Below are 17,706 nucleotides of genomic sequence, written 5' to 3' on the forward strand. Positions count from 1 at the left end.
GCAATTGCAGTGCGTGGGCTCAGTAGCTGTGACTTGAGGTCTCTAGAGCACTGGCCCAGAAGTTGTGGCTCACGGGCTTAGTTGCTCTGAGTCATGTGGGATCTTCCTGGGCTAGGGATTGAACCAGATGGCCTTTGCCATTGCAAGGCGGATTCTTGACGACTGGATCACCAGGGAAGCGCCAAGTCACATTTCTAGAAACCATTTGTTCAATATGTATGCCAGTTTATCACAGTATCACCTGTCTTTGTTTCCAGTTGTGCTTTGTATTTATATATTACATATGATTAGATTCAGATACTCAACTAGACCATAAAACGCCCCTCCTATGGCCCCGTAGGCATGCAGCTGTTTTCTTCTCAAATCTACTCTGCCCAGTCTTTCTTCCTTTTCTTCTCTTATCTCCTGCATTGTCTCAGTGGCGATTTCTCCCCACCTGGCCACCATGCAGGCACTCAGACAAGGAAGCAGTTCTTGTTAAAATACAAGCTGCAAACCAATGGCAGAAATTGCACTGCATTGCATCCCTAAATTGATTATGCCTCCCTTTCCTCACACCTTTCCCCAGTCCTTATTTATCTTCGTCTATATCTTCATTAACTTATTAATATTTTTCTAGAAAGAAAAAAAATAAGGTTTACACCTTTCATCAAAACATTTTGGGTTATGTCCCAGAAAAGATTTCAATCCTCAGTTCTTAGGCTTCCTGGGCACCATCAATGCAGACACTCAGCTCCCTTGATAGAAAACAATGTTCACGCTTGTGTGCAGGCCCAGGTTAGGCTGAGAATGCTGGCTGGCTTAGCCCTGATTGCCCTTGGCCACTCCACCTCCCCAGTCTCCTGGTGACAAGGACGTACTGGAATTTGAAAGCACTCCAGCTGAACCCATGCTCTTAAGGACCCGTCACTTCTGGAGTTTTAACTTTCAGGGTTCTGGGCTGACAGTTCTCATTGTCACCTAGATCACATGTCTTTTTTTTTTTCCCCTTCACATACCAAGCACACTTCACCTTCTTCCGGAAGGTTGCTGCCGCTGATGGGAGGTGGCAGCTGTTCACAGTTCACGTCAATCCTGTTTGGAGCTTTAGGACTTAAAAGGGAAAACCCTTTGGCCAGCACGACCATAGTCACTTTTAAGCTAGTGAGATTTCATTGTTTGAATTGTGCTTGACCTGAGCACTTTTTACAAGTGAATTTACAAAGTGGCTTTTCTCCCATGAAATTTGGACCAAAATTGAAATGAATATCCAGAACTGAAGATTTTACCATCATTCTCTGGCATGGTCATCATTCTCCTCTATGCAAAGTTAACTGTGATTATAAGTACAGCCTAACATTGAATATTCATTGGAAAGGCTGATGCTGAAGCTGAAGCTTTAACACTTTGGCCACCTGATGTGAAGAGCCAACTCAGTGGAAAAGACCCTGATACTGGGAAAGATTGAAGGCAGGAGAAGGGGACGACAGAAGATAAGATGGTTGGATAGCATCACCCACTCAATGGACCTGAGTTTGAGCAAATTCCAGGAGATGGTGAAGCCAAATTCCAGGCAAGCCTGGTGTGCTGCAGTCCATGGGGTCACAAAGAGTTGGACATGACTTAGCGACTGAACTGAACTGACTGAACATTGAATAGGCAGGCATTATGCCAGGCATTCTTCTAAGTGTATCATATAAAGTTTTACATCTAAAAGTCCAGCAAGCGTATGACTCAGGTTCAGTTTTAGCTCTCAATTTATAGAAGAGAACATTGCTTCAGTGGAGCTGGTAATGACCAGCCTGAGGTCACATAGTAGGTGCTATGGCCAGGATTCAAATCTGAATATTCTCCTCCCAGAGACTGCACTATTAACCACGATGCAACACTGAACCCACAGGAGTGGGAGCCCACCCTAGTGGTAAAAATCAATGAGCCCATCACCTCCCAAGTTCATCCTTCACATGCCACCAGCATGACTTCTTAAAGGTACAGATCCAATCATGACACTAGCGGAAAGTGTTTCTCACTGCCTACAAAGTAAAGTCTAAATCCTGAAAGTGATCTAAAAACCTCCCCTGCTACCATCTGCCTCTGTAGCTATGCTGTTCGCCACCTGCCCACTCCTGCCATGTTTCTTCCGGTTCCCCAATCGGTCTGAGCTATTTGATACTTCGGGACGTTTAAACATGTTCCATCCTGACCTTTTCCTCCTCTCTTCCTACCCAAGTGAGCTCGTGTACATCCTACAGAACCTGTCTCAAACAGCTTCTCTACATCCTTCCCGGACATGAATCTCCTCTCCTCTATTTGCTACCAGCACATACATCTATTTAGTGAGATAGAAAGAGATACTATGTTTGAGCTCTTGTGTGCTAGGCACGGGGATAGGGCTGAGCATTTTGCATGGTTACCCCACTCCAGTACTCTTGCCTGGAAAATCCCATGGACAGAGGAGCCAGGTGGGCTGCAGTCTGGGGTCGCTAAGAGTCGGACACAACTGAGTGACTTCACTTTCACTTTTCACTTTCATGCATTGGAGAAGGAAATGGCAATCCAATCCAGTGTTCTTGCCTGGAGAATCCCAGGGATGGAGGAGCCTGGTGGGCTGCCGTCTATGGGGTCGCACAGAGTCAGACACGATTGAAGTGACTTAGCAGCAGCAGTAGCAGCAGCAGCAGCGGTTACAAATCTTGAGCCAAAAACACAATTATGGGAGAAATGTATCTGTTTCCTTAAAAAAAAAATAGACTATAATTTCTGTTTTGAGACCTCATTCAGCAAGGAGACACAAGCAATGTCAGCCAATCCATCTCTTCCAGCTCTTAAGGTTGCAGCTGAGTTGTGAGGTGCTTAGACAAAGTCCAGGGGTATGTGTGTGTGTGTGTGTGTGTGTGTGTGTGTGTGTATGTATGTTGTAGGGAAGTTGGATAAAGTTGTCCCTTTGGTCTCCATGTCACCATCTCCCCATGCTGGTATCTGATATGTCTGATCACATCCAAGTTGGGGTAGTGGTGTCTGCAGCTTCCTCAGATCCATCAGGCACCTGTGCCCTCCTTGGGTTTACCAGACACCTTCTGCTTCTCCTGGACCACTCTGGGTTAGGAGGATTGGTGAAAGCCTGAGCCTCTCTCCTGCCCAGCTGTACTGCATAGACATTTCTTTGATTCCTCCTCTGTGCTGAGTTCCCAGCAGCTCTTGGATTGAGCCAATTCTCCAGGCTTTTGCTTGGGATCGGAACCCCTGTAGTTTCTGCTCTCAAATCATTTCACCTACCTGGAGCTTCCATCTTGCATTGGGTAGCATTTAGAGGGGCTCCAGCTTCTAGCTCCCCTTCACTTCCCTTCTGACTCTCCTTGCCCTTCTTTATTCATTCTAGAAAGCTGTAATGTCTTTTGGAGAAAAACTGGCTCTAACTGAGTATTCTTTCAGATCTTAAGTCTGGATTCTTTTATGATATAAAAATTCTGCTGAGTCATCCTTTCCTTGGTCAGTGAGTGACACTAACTGGGAGGAAAGACAGGACTATGAGGAAATCCATTGGCGGGAATAAGAACCATTAATATCCCATAGTTACTCCTGCCTCCCAGAGACACACACTGAATGATTGGTTCATATAATCTTTGCAAAAACCAATGGGAGGTGTAATTATTTTTATTTTATAGAGGAAAAACTAAGGCTTAGTGAGATCAATTAACCTCGCATACTGCTAGCAAGCTCTTGAATCCAATTCATGCTCTTGACCATAAGACCTAACTATCCTTATCACCTTCTACTGAAATAATTTCTTTAGATATCTGAGTTTCCCAGTAAATTGAGCCCCTTGAAGTCAAGACTACGACCTCATCCATCCTGTATGCTTCATACCCTGCAGTTAGCAGGTGCACTTAGTAAGTGGTATTTGAACTGAAATGGATGAAGGAGAGAGAAGGAAAAGGCAGAGGAGGAGAGGAAAAGGTAAATGGGAAAATTCCTTATCTAAGCTCTTCTGTGAGCTTAGAAAGTTCTGAGAATCCTACACAACTTTTAAAAGAAATAAAATGAAGCTGTATTTTCTGACATGGAGTTGTTGTTTTTCAGTTGCTCAGTCGTGTCCAACCCATGGACTGCAGCACACCAGTCCTTCCTGTCCTTCACCATCTCCCAGAGTTTCCTCAAACTCATGTCCATTGAGTCAGTGATGCCATCCAACCATCTCATCCTCTGTCATCCCCTTCTCCTCCTGCCCTCAGTCTTTCCTAGCATCAGGTCTTTTGTAACAAGTCAGCTCTTTGCATCAGGTGGCCAAAGTATTGGAGTTTCAGCTTCAGCATCAGTCCTTCCAGTGAATATTCAGGGTTGATTTCCTTTAGGATTGACTGGTTTGATCTCCTTGCAGTCCAAGGGGCTCTCAAGAGTCTTCTCCAACACCACAGTTCAAAAGCTTCCATTCTTCGGTGCTCAGCTTTCTTTAGAGTCCAATTCTCACATGCATACATGACCACTGGAAAAACCATGGCTTTGACTAGATGGACCTTTGTTGGCAAAGTAATGTCTCTGCTTTTTAATATGCTGTCTAGGTTGGTCATAGCTTTTCTTCCAAGGAGTAAGCATCTTTTAATTTCATGGCTGCAGTCACCATCTGCAGTGATTTTGGAGCCCAAGAAAATAAAACCTGTCACTATTCCCATTGTTTCCCCATCTATTTACCATGAAGTGATGGGACTGGATGCCATGATCTTAGTTTTTTGAATGTTGAGTTTTAAGTCAACTTTTTCACTCTCCTCTTTCACCTTCATCATGAGAGGTGTCTGAAATTATTAAATGAAAATGCATGTTAGAAAACAGTGTGATCATCTATTGGAAAAAATATGTTAATATTAACATACAAAATGATAACATGTCAGCATCCATAAAAGAGAAGAGCTGGAGGAATTTCCACCCAACAATGGATAATGATTTGGGGAGCAATTTAGGATTACATGGGACATTCACTCTGTATCTGTTATTTCTGTAATACTTGAATGTTTATAAAGAATATTATCCATTTTTAAATTAGGAATATCAATGTTTAAAAAGAAAAAGCATGTTATCCTATTATAGATTTTACATTGTACTGTATACTGATCACCTTACACTGGAGCAGGTAATTATAATGAGATAAACAAGTACAGGAAATGCTTCTCTGTTCTTTCAAAATGACAATACACATCTTGCATCATACCATGAATCCCCCCATGAGCCTGTTAAGTAGGTATTTGTGGTTAACACCTTCAGCTGTGCTCTCTTCCATCCTGGTGTGAATCCTGGCTCTCTGTCTTAGTACCCATATGACCCCGGGCAAGTTCCTTAATCACTGTGCCTTTTCTGTGTCACTAGGTATAGGTCTGCCTCTTGCCTTTTAAATGCTGCACGATATGCTTCACAATTAATTTAACCATTTTTCTATATGTACATTTAGGTTGTTTCCAGTCTCCAGGATGTGTTTCTAGTCTTTCAAACTAGACTTTCCAGAAAGAATATTGTCAATCCTTGTCTCCAGTATCACTTGAAGCTGCTGACCTGTTGCTTAATCAGTGAACCACCCTTCCCTGCTAACAATGAAAATGGCCTTTATCTCTTATATTTCCATCTTGCTGTCTTCCTTCACCGACAAAAACTGTCCTTTTGCTAGTTCTGTTCTTCATTTCGCTTCTGTTTAGACCTATACAGATTTGAAGGAGAAGGCAATGGCACCCCACTCCAATACTCTTGCCTGGAAAATCCCATGGGCAGAGGAGCCTGGTAGGCTGCAGTCCATGGGGTCGCTAAGAGTCGGACACGGCTGAGCGACTTCACTTTCACTTTTCACTTTCATGCATTGGAAAAGGAAATGGCAACCCACTCCAGTGTTCTTGCCTGGAGAATCCCAGGGACGGGGGAGCCTGGTGGGCTGCCGTCTATGGGGTTGCACAGAGTCGGACACGACTGAAGTGACTTAGAAGCATACAGATTTGATACTGGATCCCACAGCTGACCCACAAAACCATGCTTGCTGCTGCTGAGTGCTGTGTGTGTGCTTAGTTGCTCAGTCGAGTCCAACTCTTTGCAACCCCATGGACTGCAGCCTGCCGGGCTCCTCTGTCCATGGGATTTCCCAGGCAAGAGTACTGGAGTGGGTTGCCATTTCCTTCTCCAGGGCATCTTCCTGACCCAGAGATTGAACTGCGTCTTCTGCATTGCAGGTGGATTCTTTACCATCTGAGCCACCAGGGATGCTGTACGGACATGCATTTGTAGTGTTGCAGATAGTAACTGAACTTTGGCCTACCTAGTCCTTCCCTATTTTCCTTGGGTTCTGACCTTTGCAAGATTCTAAATAGCTTTCTTGGTAATAACTAGGTTGCATAAAGGTCTTTACTTGGGGCCCTGGTCCTGAGGCTACAAAGAACAGCAGGAAACACAGAGGTGCTCTTGTCAGTATGAATCAGCTGCTAGCAGCAGAAGATGCCTTCAACAAAGATAGAGAGTGAGGAAAGTGTCAGCTCTGAGGACTTGCAGGCTTACTGGGCTATTTATGAGAAAGGTCTCTGTGATAGAGGGTAACTAACTGAGAAGCTGAAAGCATATAGGGTTTCTCCCTTTCCTGTTACAATCATCACTTCATGAAATAAAGTCTTTCCCAGGTTTAAAGCAGTCTTAAATGTATTTCCTTACTTTCAATATCCATTTTAACATTTTATTCAGTTAGGATGGTTGTTCACTTGTTTTTCACATTTTTCTGTGAGTGGTTCAAAAAAATAAAAATATTTGCCAAAGTGAATATTACATTAGAAGTTATGAAAAGTTCACATTAAACCCAAATAAATAGCCATTTGAAAAGGGAGGACCCCATATGTTCTTCCTAATAATATTTTCTCTCTGAATCAATCAAGAGTATTCTTTCTTGATTGTGTTTATACTGACCATTAAACGATCCTTAGAACTGATTTTCAATATTCAACAGATTTTGACACTGTTTTTCTAAGGTGTCAACATCCAAAAGAAGAGCACAGATGAAACAGGGAAGGTATTGTATAGCTATGGCAAGAGCTTATAGTTGCTGTTACTGTTACTATTTAGCAGAGAGTCATGTTTCAAATACTTACATTCTTCATATGAAAACTTTATTTACTTGGAACAATAGAAAAAGGCCAAACTGAACTGGTAAGAAGTAATGGTTGACTGGACTTCCCTGGTGGCTCAGGTGGTAAAGAATCTGCCGACATTGTGAGCCACCTGGATTTGATTCCTGGGTTGGGAAAATCCCCTAAAGAAGGCCATGGCAACCCACTCCAGTATCTTTGCCTGGGAAATCCCATGGATAGAGGAGCCTAGCGGGCTATAGTCCATGGAATCACAAAGAGTTGGACACGACTGAGTGACTAACCCCACCTCCACCTGAATAACTGACTATTCCTAAGTGACATTTAAGAAAGTACAATATATATTAAAAACTTATTACCGTAATATAGAAAAGAAGCTAAATTTGTGAAATAAATTCAAATCCAAATCACATATATGATTTCTATATGTAGTTTCTTTAAAGATATAACTAAATGTATTAGACTAATTAAAATTTAAAAATTCAAAGAATAACTGCTGAGACTGGAATTTAGAGACATATGGCAGTAATCCTAAATGTCTTAAGCTTTTTGTTTGAAAAAAACACTCATTCTCACAGGTTTCTCCTTAGTAATAAGACCTGATAATCGTAGTGGAAAAACAAACTTTTAAATGTGTATACAGAATGAATCAGACCATTCGAATTGTGTCAGGTCCTTAATCAGTATAGATTAATATAATGTGATTTTAAATATTTTTAGGTTATCATATTTAACTTAAATTGAAATTTGGGTTTGCAGGTTAAACTAATTAAGAAAAGTGGGAAAGGACTTCCCTGGTGATCCATTGGTTAAAATTTCACTTTCTAATGCAGGAGGTGAGGGTTCAATCCCTGGTTGGGGAGCTAAGATCCCACATACTTCTGGCCAAAAAACCAAAACATAAAACAGAAGAAATATTGGAACAAATTCAATAAATACTTTAAAAATGGTCCACAACAAATATATATATATATATATATATTTTTTTTTTTTAAGAGAGAGAGGTGGGAAGAAAAGGAATTGGAGAAGGTTGGGGAGGAAAGGGCAAAAATGTGCCTCTGACCAAGTGTAAACCATATGGTACGTAAATTATGTCATAATGCGTGTGTGTTTAGTTGCTCAGTCGTGTCCGACTCTTTGCAGCCCCATGGACTGTGGCCTGCCAGGCTCCTCTGCCCATGGAATTTTCCAGGCAAGAACACTCGAGTCGAATTTCCTACTCCAGGGGATCTTCCTGACCCAGGGATTGAACCTTCATCCTTTGCGTCTCGTCTCCTGCATTGGCAGGCAGATTCTTTACCACTAGCACCACCCTGGGAAGCCTTATATCATAATAAAGATGTTTAAAAGAATCATAACTTTAAACAAAAGAAAAAACATGCAAACAGCAGGTTGCTGATTGGCCAAGCAAACCCTTTCTCTAAGATTAGGTTGTGTATTTTTCATATTTGTTACCCCTTGTAAAATATTTTAGCATTTTTAAAGCTTTATTTCTTGATCAGTATATCTGTTTTCACTAGAAAAAATAAAACGCTCTGGATTCTAGTGTAATGCACTATTTCTGGGAGTGATCTTGATGTCGGAACTAAAAGGCAGCATGACTTGACAGAAACCGTCTTGGCATTTATCCATATATACACCTGATACGTGTAACTGTTTTACAGTCATTTATCATTTATGCTTTGGGAGGACGGGATGGGCCATTTTGAAGGGGAACTGAAGGACCCGGTGAGGGAACTTACTCCTAGCTCAAACAGAGCGCAGTTTGCCGAATTTTCTATTGCTGTGTAGATTTTTTCATTTCCAATCTCACCTTTGATCCCAGGAGACAATTTGTTTTCCTTTTATCTACAAGTATCTGGCAATACATCTAAATTATAGGTAGAAGTAAAAAGTGTTTTTCCAGAACCTGTGGTACAGCGGAAGCCCAGGAATTCCTGTCATAGTGATGGATTTAACCGGTGTCATGAAGTCTATGTGGGAGGTAAAAATTGGATCTAAAGTGTTTCTAAAACATTTTTTTTTTAATTGCAGTATAGTTGATTTACAATGTTATGTTAGTTTCCAGTGTGCAACAAAGTGATTCAAATATATATATATATTCTTTTCCATTATAGGTTATCACAAGATATTGAATATAGTTCCCTATGCTTTTCAGCAGGACCTTGTTTATTTTATATATAGTAGTTTGTATCTGCTAATCCCGAACTCCTAATGTATCCCTTCCCCCCTTTCCCCTTTGGTAACCATGCGTTTATTTTCAGTGGCCACAGTGTGTTTTGAATCACCAATTTAAAGTGATGTTTCGCACAAGAGTAGAGGAATCTGGTCCAGCCTTACAAGGTTTCACCTGACCCTGGGCACTCAGGAAACAAGGTAGCCTGGCAGGAGGGGAGGAGGTCTTATCTCCTCTGCCTACAGAGCTCCTGGCTGCATCCTCTGCTACTACGCCTTACTTCCTCGACATGGCGGCAGCTGCAATGTGCTTTCTAAGCAGTAAGGACTGACCACCTTGTTTAAAGCTTAAGTTTTGAGCATCATCTGCTTCCACCTAAAACTAGATCCCCACAGGACATTAGGACACAGAACAGGCAATATTAGCCTCCCTGCTTCTAACACCTAGCAACAATGTGGGTGGGTACCCCTCTGGCTGTGTGGCAGGTGTATATATATTTGTACATGCCTGTCATACCATGACGGAGAAGGCAATGGCACCCCACTCCAGTGTTCTTCCCTGGAGAATCCCAGGGACGGCGGAGCCTGGTGGGCTGCCGTCTATGGGATCGCATAGAGTCAGACTCGACTGAAGCGACTTAGCAGCAGCAGTGATACCATGATGCAAAGAAAATACAACTTCGGGGCGGGTAATACCTTGGGGGAGGGAAGCCTGTTCTTGAAAATATCTATAAAGAGGTTTATTTTGTAGTTTTTGTAGCCCCCAATGCTTTTGCATTGTGCCAGGATATTATAAAAAGCACAGCCAAGTAAAGCCAAATAATATTAACTCTATGGGAACCGAGGTTTCTAGTTCCTACCTAATTAGACATTCTCTTTTCTGTGTCTATATGTATGTTTATCACCCTAAATATAGAACCTGATATATATAAAATAATATGTAAAAACTACTATATATAAAATAAAATTTTAACAGGCATTCTGCTTGAGGGAAAATAAAGCCAATTTCAAACCTTACTGTTGATCTCTGGAGATGCATGTGAAAGTCATTAAGAAACGTACTTTTTACAGAAAAAAAAATTTTTTTCCCCACCTCTATTGAAAGAGGCTGGAAGAGCCTTTAAAGAAAGATGAAACTGAAAATAGCACCATACCCTCCTTAAGAATATTAAAGGAGTACCTCTATCTCAATGCAAAATAAATTCAGGTGTGTCTACTGCCTAAGACCCCAAAGTTTGCAAAGCTGAATCCAGAATTTCCTGTAAGATCACAGTCATAACCTGTTAATAATCACCTGTTCCTCATCTAGAGATGATGCTCAGGAAACAAAAGAACTGGGAAGGGAGGTTTCAACAGCATTAGCGATCAGAAACAACCTGAAGCTCTCCAGTTGATTTATACTGGAAAAAGAACACACGGAGAAAAAGGATGGCTATTTTCCATGTAATGCGAGCTTTGTTTTTTGTTTTTTTTAAAGATGTGAACTTTTTACCTTGTTAATTCATGCTTCATTTGATCAATTACTAACTATATAGCCCCTGAAAAGCGAGCGCGGGCTTTTTGAAGTGGGCATTTTGTTCTGGGATCCCCCCCTTCATTTCAAAATGGGCGGGGAGGTGGAGTTAAGACACCTTTCTGCCTGTGAACCGATCAAGCAGCGCCCGAGTGTGTGAGTCGGCCCCCTGATACCACGAGGACCCGAGGACGTGGACTGCGGAGCGGCGGCGAGCGGAGCCCGGTTCCTGCAGCCGGGAATCCTTTTTCAAACCTTAGGGAGCCAGCGCTGCCATTGAAATGCAAATCCCGTCCTGAGCGGCCGGGCCAATCGGCGAGGCTTCCTGTGCGATTACCTGGAGGCGAGCGCGGAGCGAGCGCGGCCCCTCCGGCTCGGCCCCGGCGGCCCGGTAGGCGTGGTGATCGGGCGCCCCCGCACCCTCCGGGCCCGGCGCCCCGCTTCACCCCCAGCAGCCCCGCGCCCCGGGCTCGCCGCTGTAGCCGGGGCGCAGGGCGCGGCCGAGCCTCCCATTGTTAAGCGCGGCCCGGCCCCGCCGGCTATGCCCCGCGCCGCCTCCTCCGAGCGGCGGCGAGGTTTGAACTTGGCGTCGGCCCGGAGCCCCGCGCGGCCCCGGGGGGCGACCGCGGCCCGGCGAGCGGCGATGGTGAGTGTGGGGCTCGGGTCCGCTTTCCCCGGGCGGGGCGGAGGGAAGGCGGGTACCCAGCCGTCTGCTTTCTAAAGGGTGTCTATTTCGGTCCCCGCGGCGACTCTGGAGAATCCTCTCTGCAAGGATACGTCCTCCGGCGGGCTTTCTCTGCCGGCGGCCGGCCTGATGGGGGGTAGGTGGCGCCCTCCGAGGGTCCTTCTGACACTCCTGGACCTTGGCCTTTTTTTTTTTTTTTAATAATTTTATTAGGGAGGCAGAAACTGCTACTCCAAGAGGAAAAGACTTGCAGATTATTGACAGCATGAAAACTTTTCAGGAGAAATGATCTGTGAAATATTTTAATTTTGATAAATTGCTTCTTACGAGGGCTCCTACTGAGTTTAGAACGACTGGCCTTTCTTGGTTTTACTGGATTTGTTTTCTGTAGGAAAGATCCCAAGAGTGCTTTTGAGGCGCATGCCTGCCCCTCCCCCCTTCCACTTGTTCCACCAAGGCAGTTTCTTTTTAAAGGTGTGTTCCACTGTCATGTTGCAGGAATTAAATCACGAAAATGAAATGATACCTGACACACGCTTTACTGTGAGCTGCCAGAGAGGAAAGTGCTTTGCTGAGGGGTGGAGGAGAGGTAATGAAATTTCAATACATCCAGCATCCGGTGGGGGAGGTGTGACCGGCTTTTTCTTTTCTCTGATGTATTTTGGCATTACTTTTTTTTTTTAATCGTGTTATTCTTGTGGTGCACTTTTGTGCATGGAGGCTTTTGAGAGGAAGGGAATAGAAGCCCACATGTATATAATCTCCATGGAGAGATTGCTCTGAGATGTCAGGGTGAGGCAGGAAATCTTAGCACAGGGGCTTCTGATGATAGTTCTGTGCGTCTCCTATTTCTAACTAGTTAATATTTTAAGGCTAGGTAAATTATCATTTCCAGCAAAAAGCACATTGGTCAGACATATGCTTAATCTTGCCTCAAATAATCTCACCGGAAGTTGGCTTACATTTTAATTAATTTCGATGGTTAATTTTTGTCTTTAAAAAATTTTTGTTTTAATTACAAAAGTGTTTCATGATCATGGCAGAAAAGTGGCATATACAGAAGTAAACTGTCCTTAACAATAACATTTACGTTCGATTGGTCAAGGCCTAGTTTTTCATGGAAGCCTAGTTATTTGAAAACTTTGCAGCTGTATTGGAGTTTTTAAAATTGCTAACAAACCTGGTTTAGGAATTGACAAGGAAATAAATTTATACTTTAAAAAATGTTATAACCAACAATAACTTATTCACATGGTTCATGGGACAGAATTTATTGTGGCAGTTTCTCTTGAATCAACTTCCCACATCTGCTCCAGACAAATGGTTTCTGTTTGTATAGCCTGTTTTGTAAATACATCTCTACCATGAAGGCAAAGTGCCCAAACACATACGCCTTTTCAGTGCTGGTAACTAGGTTCATAGAGTTAATATTTTTATTGGTTTCTGCATCAGAACTTCCTTGCTGTACACTTGATAAAACCCTGGAGAAGGTTACCAAGGGATGTTGTAGAGAATTTACTTCCCTGGAGATTTTAAGAATAGGATAAACATCCATCTGCCTAGGATGGCTTCGGTGCAATACTGTTTGGATAAAGGCAGGCAACGTCACTTCTCAGAACCCCCAAATTGAGGAATTCTAAACAAATTTCAGTCCTCAGCAACCTGGAATCAAGGGAAATAAAAATTGCCTCAGAAGCACCTGAGCTCAGGATGTGGCAAAGCCCTGTTTTGATTTATGTAAAAAATAAAAAGATTTTCCTTTGGCTAAAAAGATTTTAAATTTACCCCCAGGACTTGCCAATCCTTTTCTGTTGATGGATAGAAAATCAACAATGATTTACTTATTTTCTAAGAAGTTCTAGGTTGACTATAGTACAAGTTCTGTAATTTCAAGTAAATGAACAGATTTATGGAAATTAAAAGTTCTGCTTCCCAAGATTTAGAAGGTAGATAATCTGTCTGCAGTGCAGAAGACCTGGATTCGATCCCTGGGTTGGGAAGATCCCCTGGAAAAGGGAATGGCTACCCACTCCAGTACTCTTGCCTGGAGAATGCCATGGACAGAGGAGCCTGGTGAGCTATATATAGTACATGGGGTCACAAAGAGTTGGATACAACTGAGCAACTAACCCTAAGTCTGGTTACATTTTTACATCAACATTTTACTTTCTCCTCCAAATGTATTCTTGACTTTTCGTTTCCAATGTAGAAAAGGTGAGGTACTTTCAACAAAACCAAGTATTCCTGTAACTTGTGTTGGAGGCCGTCCTCCTGAGCTCCTGCTCTGCCACTAGAATTTCATGGGTTGCTGCTTCCTCCGCCCTCCTGTTTGACAGAAGTATCCTGTAATCCTAACCACCATGTGACCTCAATTGCAGCGACACCTTCCTCCCTTTCTGTGGTCACTTGATCAGGAATAGCCACCCCTCGCCCTCCCTGCAGGATCATTGGGAGGGATTTACTTTCTAGGAAAGGTCATGTCAAAAAAAAAAAAAAAAAAAACGGGCAAGTCAGGAGTCTCCTAGCTGGCTGGTTCTTTTACCCCCACCTCACAACCCTTCAGCTTGTCCTATTTCTCCATGCATGCCAAGCATGTTTTCTTATGCTTTGGTAACACCCAGAGAAGGAATAGGAGTATGAACAATGATCGTTCATTTGTTCGACAAACATTTGCTATGTGGGAGGCCCAGCAACTGCAGATTGGTCCTCTGTCCTCAAGGAATTCGTCATATAAGAGAAGAAATCAAACATGTCAATAAGCTAGTGCCATTCTGAGGGAATAGAGTACAGGGGTTAAGAACTTGTTTGTTATAAAGTTAAACATACATCAACCTTATGACTCAACATATCCACACCCAGCTATTTACCCAAACTGATGAAAACAGATGCCCACAAAGAGGCTTGTACAGAGTGGCCATGGCAATGTTATTCATAATTGCCAACAACTGAGAACAACCCTGTGTCCACCAATAAGAAAACAGATTAACTGTGGTACAGCCACACCAAGGGAATACCACTCATCAGTCAAAAGGGGTGAGCTTGTGATAAACACAAGAGCCAGGATGAATCTCAACCATTATGTTAAACTGAAAGGAGGCCGACACAAAAGAATATATAAGCAGTTCTATTTATGAAGTTCTAGAACAGGCAAAACTAATCTATGACCATGGATGTTAGTGGTTGCTTGGGGGTGGAGATCGAGAGAGTTTGACTGGCAAGAGGTAACTTTCAGAGCCATGGAAGTGTTGTATGTCAAACTCCATTGAACTGAGCATTTGAGACATGTATTTTATTGTATTCAAAGCATTAGCTCAATTCAAAGCAGAGCATAGTTCCTAGAGATAGACAAGAGTATATATCTCATCTCTGCCTCTAGGTATATGTTACTTTGGGCAAGTTATTAAATGCATCTGAACCCAGAGCCATTGGACAGTAATAAAATACCTCCTTCATAGCGTTTTAAGAATTGTTAGGTAATCAAAGTATTTAGCTTAGTTAAGAACTCGGTAAGTGTCCCCTCATAATTCCATGTATTGTGATAAATATGTGGTTTTGTTGTTAATGGGAAAGTGATTTCCATTTTTTGTAAAAGCCACCTCATTTATTTAAGATTATCAAGGATCTTATAGTAACAAATATCCTTAACATTATATGTATCTTCATTTTAATGGGGTCTTTTCCCAGGTTGTAGGGAATTTAAATTTAGTTCTTGCTTACCTGATCAAAGTACCACTAGGGCTTTGCTTTGCTATCAAATGTAAACCTCAAAGAGAGAAAATACCCGCTAGGCAAAGCCCTCTGTTTTTGAGGATTTCATGAGAGTAGTTGAAACTGAACTACCAGACCAGGCTCACAGCATTCACAGAATCCAGGTGAAAGGTTTACATATTATAAACTCTTTCCAAAGAAGTAGGGGAAAGAAAAATGATCTCTGTATAATTAATATTGTGCCTTTTTTTTTTTTAAGGGACACATTATATAACTGGATTTTTCAGTAAAATACCTTATACAGAGTGGTAAATATAATAGTTTACTTAATCTATTAATCTTCAATTATTTAGGTTCAGCAAAGTGTTTGGGAAAGACAATGTAAACTTTGCCAAGTCCAAGAGAAGCATTTTTTTTGTTAGAATGATTTAACTAATTCACTAAGCATTTATCAAACGTTTACTGAGAACATATTAACCCCTGGGAATTCGGTGATGAATAATAAAACATTTTACACCCAAAGGTTCACAGCTGCCCTGATTGTGTGAATGTGTGCCCATTTCTCATGGGCTTTTTTTTTTTCAGGGCAGAGGCATTCTCTTAGGCTGGTTTTGTTAGTTTAAAAAAAACTTTAGGGACTTCCCTGGTGGTCCAGTGGCTAAGACTTTGCACTCCCAATGCAGGGGGCCCAGGTTTAATCCCTGGTCAGGGAACTAGATCCCACATGCTGCAATTAAGACCCAGTGTAGCCAAATAAATGATTTTTTTTGTTGTTAATTTTAAAAACTAGTTTAAAAAAGCCTCTTGCTTAAGGTGGAGATTTAAAATCCTGTTTTGTTTTGATGCTGTTTTCTTAGACACCAGAATTTCTTCTTATCCTTACTTTTAGTTACAACAACATGGTCTCCTAGAAAGGCAGGATAGAATTGTGGAAGGGTCTTAGGCTGTGAAAACAGAGCAGCCTGGGTTTGAATCTGAGCTCTGGGTGCATGCGTGCTCACTTGCTTCCGTTGTGTCCGTGTCTTTGTGACACTGGACTGCAGCCCTCCAGGCTCCTCTGTCCATGGGATTCTCCAGGCGAGATTACTGGAGTGGAGTGGGTGGCCGTGCCCTCCTTGAGGGGATCTTCCCAACCCAGGGATCAAACCCGAATCTCTTATGTCTACGTGCATTGGCAGGCGAATTCTTAACCGCTAGTGTCACCTGGAAACCCAAATCTGAGCTTTGCTGCTGCTGCTGCTAAGTCGCTTCAGTCATGTCCGACTCTGTGCGACCCCATAGACGGCAGCCCACCAGGCTTCCCCATCCCTGGGATTCTCCATGCAAGAACACTGGAGTGGGTTGCCATTTCCTTCTCCAATGCATGAAAGTGAAAAGTGAAAGTGAAGTCGCTCAGTCATGTCTGACTCTTCGCGACCCCATGGACTGCAGCCTACCAGGCTCCTCTGCCCATGGGATTTTCCAGGCAAGAAGACTGGAGTGGGGTGCCATTGCCTTCTCCTAAATCTGAGCTTTATTGCCTAGTAATTTAGGGTAGGTCCTTAAATTCTTTAAGCCTGAGCTTCCATATCTGTAAAATGGTGATAAAAGAAGTGTTAATATATATGATCAGATTAGGCTGTTTCAAGGATTAAAATATAAAAATAACTATCCTGGCACCTAGTGGGTATTAATATCTAATATGTATCGAGTCCCTACTAAGACTCAGGTGCTGTCTGAGACTCTTTTTGTATCTTCCTCATGCTTGTATGAGGTAGGCACTCTTATTGAGCCCTTTAAAGGTGAGAAAACTCCAAAACCACAAAAGAGATGAACTAGCTTGCTGAGGGCATGGAGGTGCCAGGGTTGGAACCCCACAGATCTTGCCTCTCAACTGAGGAGGTTGTTAATAGATATCAGTTACTTTTCCCTTCTTGTTGTTGCCCTTGTGCAATTGCTAAGCCATGCCCATCTCTTTGCGACCACATGGGCTGTAGCACGCCAGGCTTCCCTGTCCTTCACTATTTCCTGGAATTTGTTTTTCCCTTTTAGGTGAAATTATTCTTAAGATTTAATTACTGCAGGTAGAAAGTAACACCAGTAAGTGGCACTCAGGCTACAATGTTGGGCGGTGTGCGGGTGAGCACCGGTGATGGAGAGTATGTATATCTTAAATAGTTGACGGGTCTACTTTCTACCTTGAGGGGGACTCACAGGAGACACGCTTGTGAATATGGTCAGGGTCTTTCCCCAGGCCCTCAAAAGTCTTCCTGTCAGCGGCCCTCTGTGACTTGTGAACAAAGAACGTGGATTTGCTTGAGATTTTGTAAAGCCCTAGTAGGGGCTGACATAGGTGCAGTATTATCTTGGTCTCTACTAGCAAGGCAAGATGAGAAGTGTACCACAAGCCCTGAAAGTGAGAGAAATGTAGATCCTTGTTGTTATCTATTTTATATATATACTAGTGTGTATCTGTTAGAATATTGTTGTTGGACCCCATGGACTGCAGCACGCCGGGCTTCCCTGTCCTTCACTATCTCCCAGAGTTTGCTCAAACTCATGTC

General features: G+C 42.6%; 1 protein-coding gene and 1 non-coding gene across 14 annotated transcripts in view; both read left to right on the forward strand.

Annotated features, from left to right (window-relative positions):
• SHROOM3 (shroom family member 3) overlaps positions 1–17,706 on the forward strand; it is a 342,494-nt gene that overhangs the window by 253,979 nt on the left and 70,809 nt on the right. Inside the window, exons 1-2 of one of the 13 annotated variants that reach the window (XM_055588852.1) lie at positions 11,174–11,416; positions 11,954–12,044. The exons of 8 other annotated variants lie outside the window; for them this stretch is intronic. The gene's annotated coding sequence lies outside the window, so the exon portion shown is untranslated. 4 more of the 13 variants (XM_055588851.1, XM_055588849.1, XM_055588853.1 and 1 more) reach the window with 4 other exon arrangements.
• Positions 15,804–15,876, forward strand: TRNAG-CCC (transfer RNA glycine (anticodon CCC)). The gene has a single exon. It is a non-coding gene; the product is annotated as a tRNA-Gly (tRNA).

Source organism: Bubalus kerabau, chromosome 7 (assembly GCF_029407905.1).
Source record: "Bubalus kerabau isolate K-KA32 ecotype Philippines breed swamp buffalo chromosome 7, PCC_UOA_SB_1v2, whole genome shotgun sequence".
NCBI lineage: Eukaryota > Metazoa > Chordata > Mammalia > Artiodactyla > Bovidae > Bubalus > Bubalus kerabau.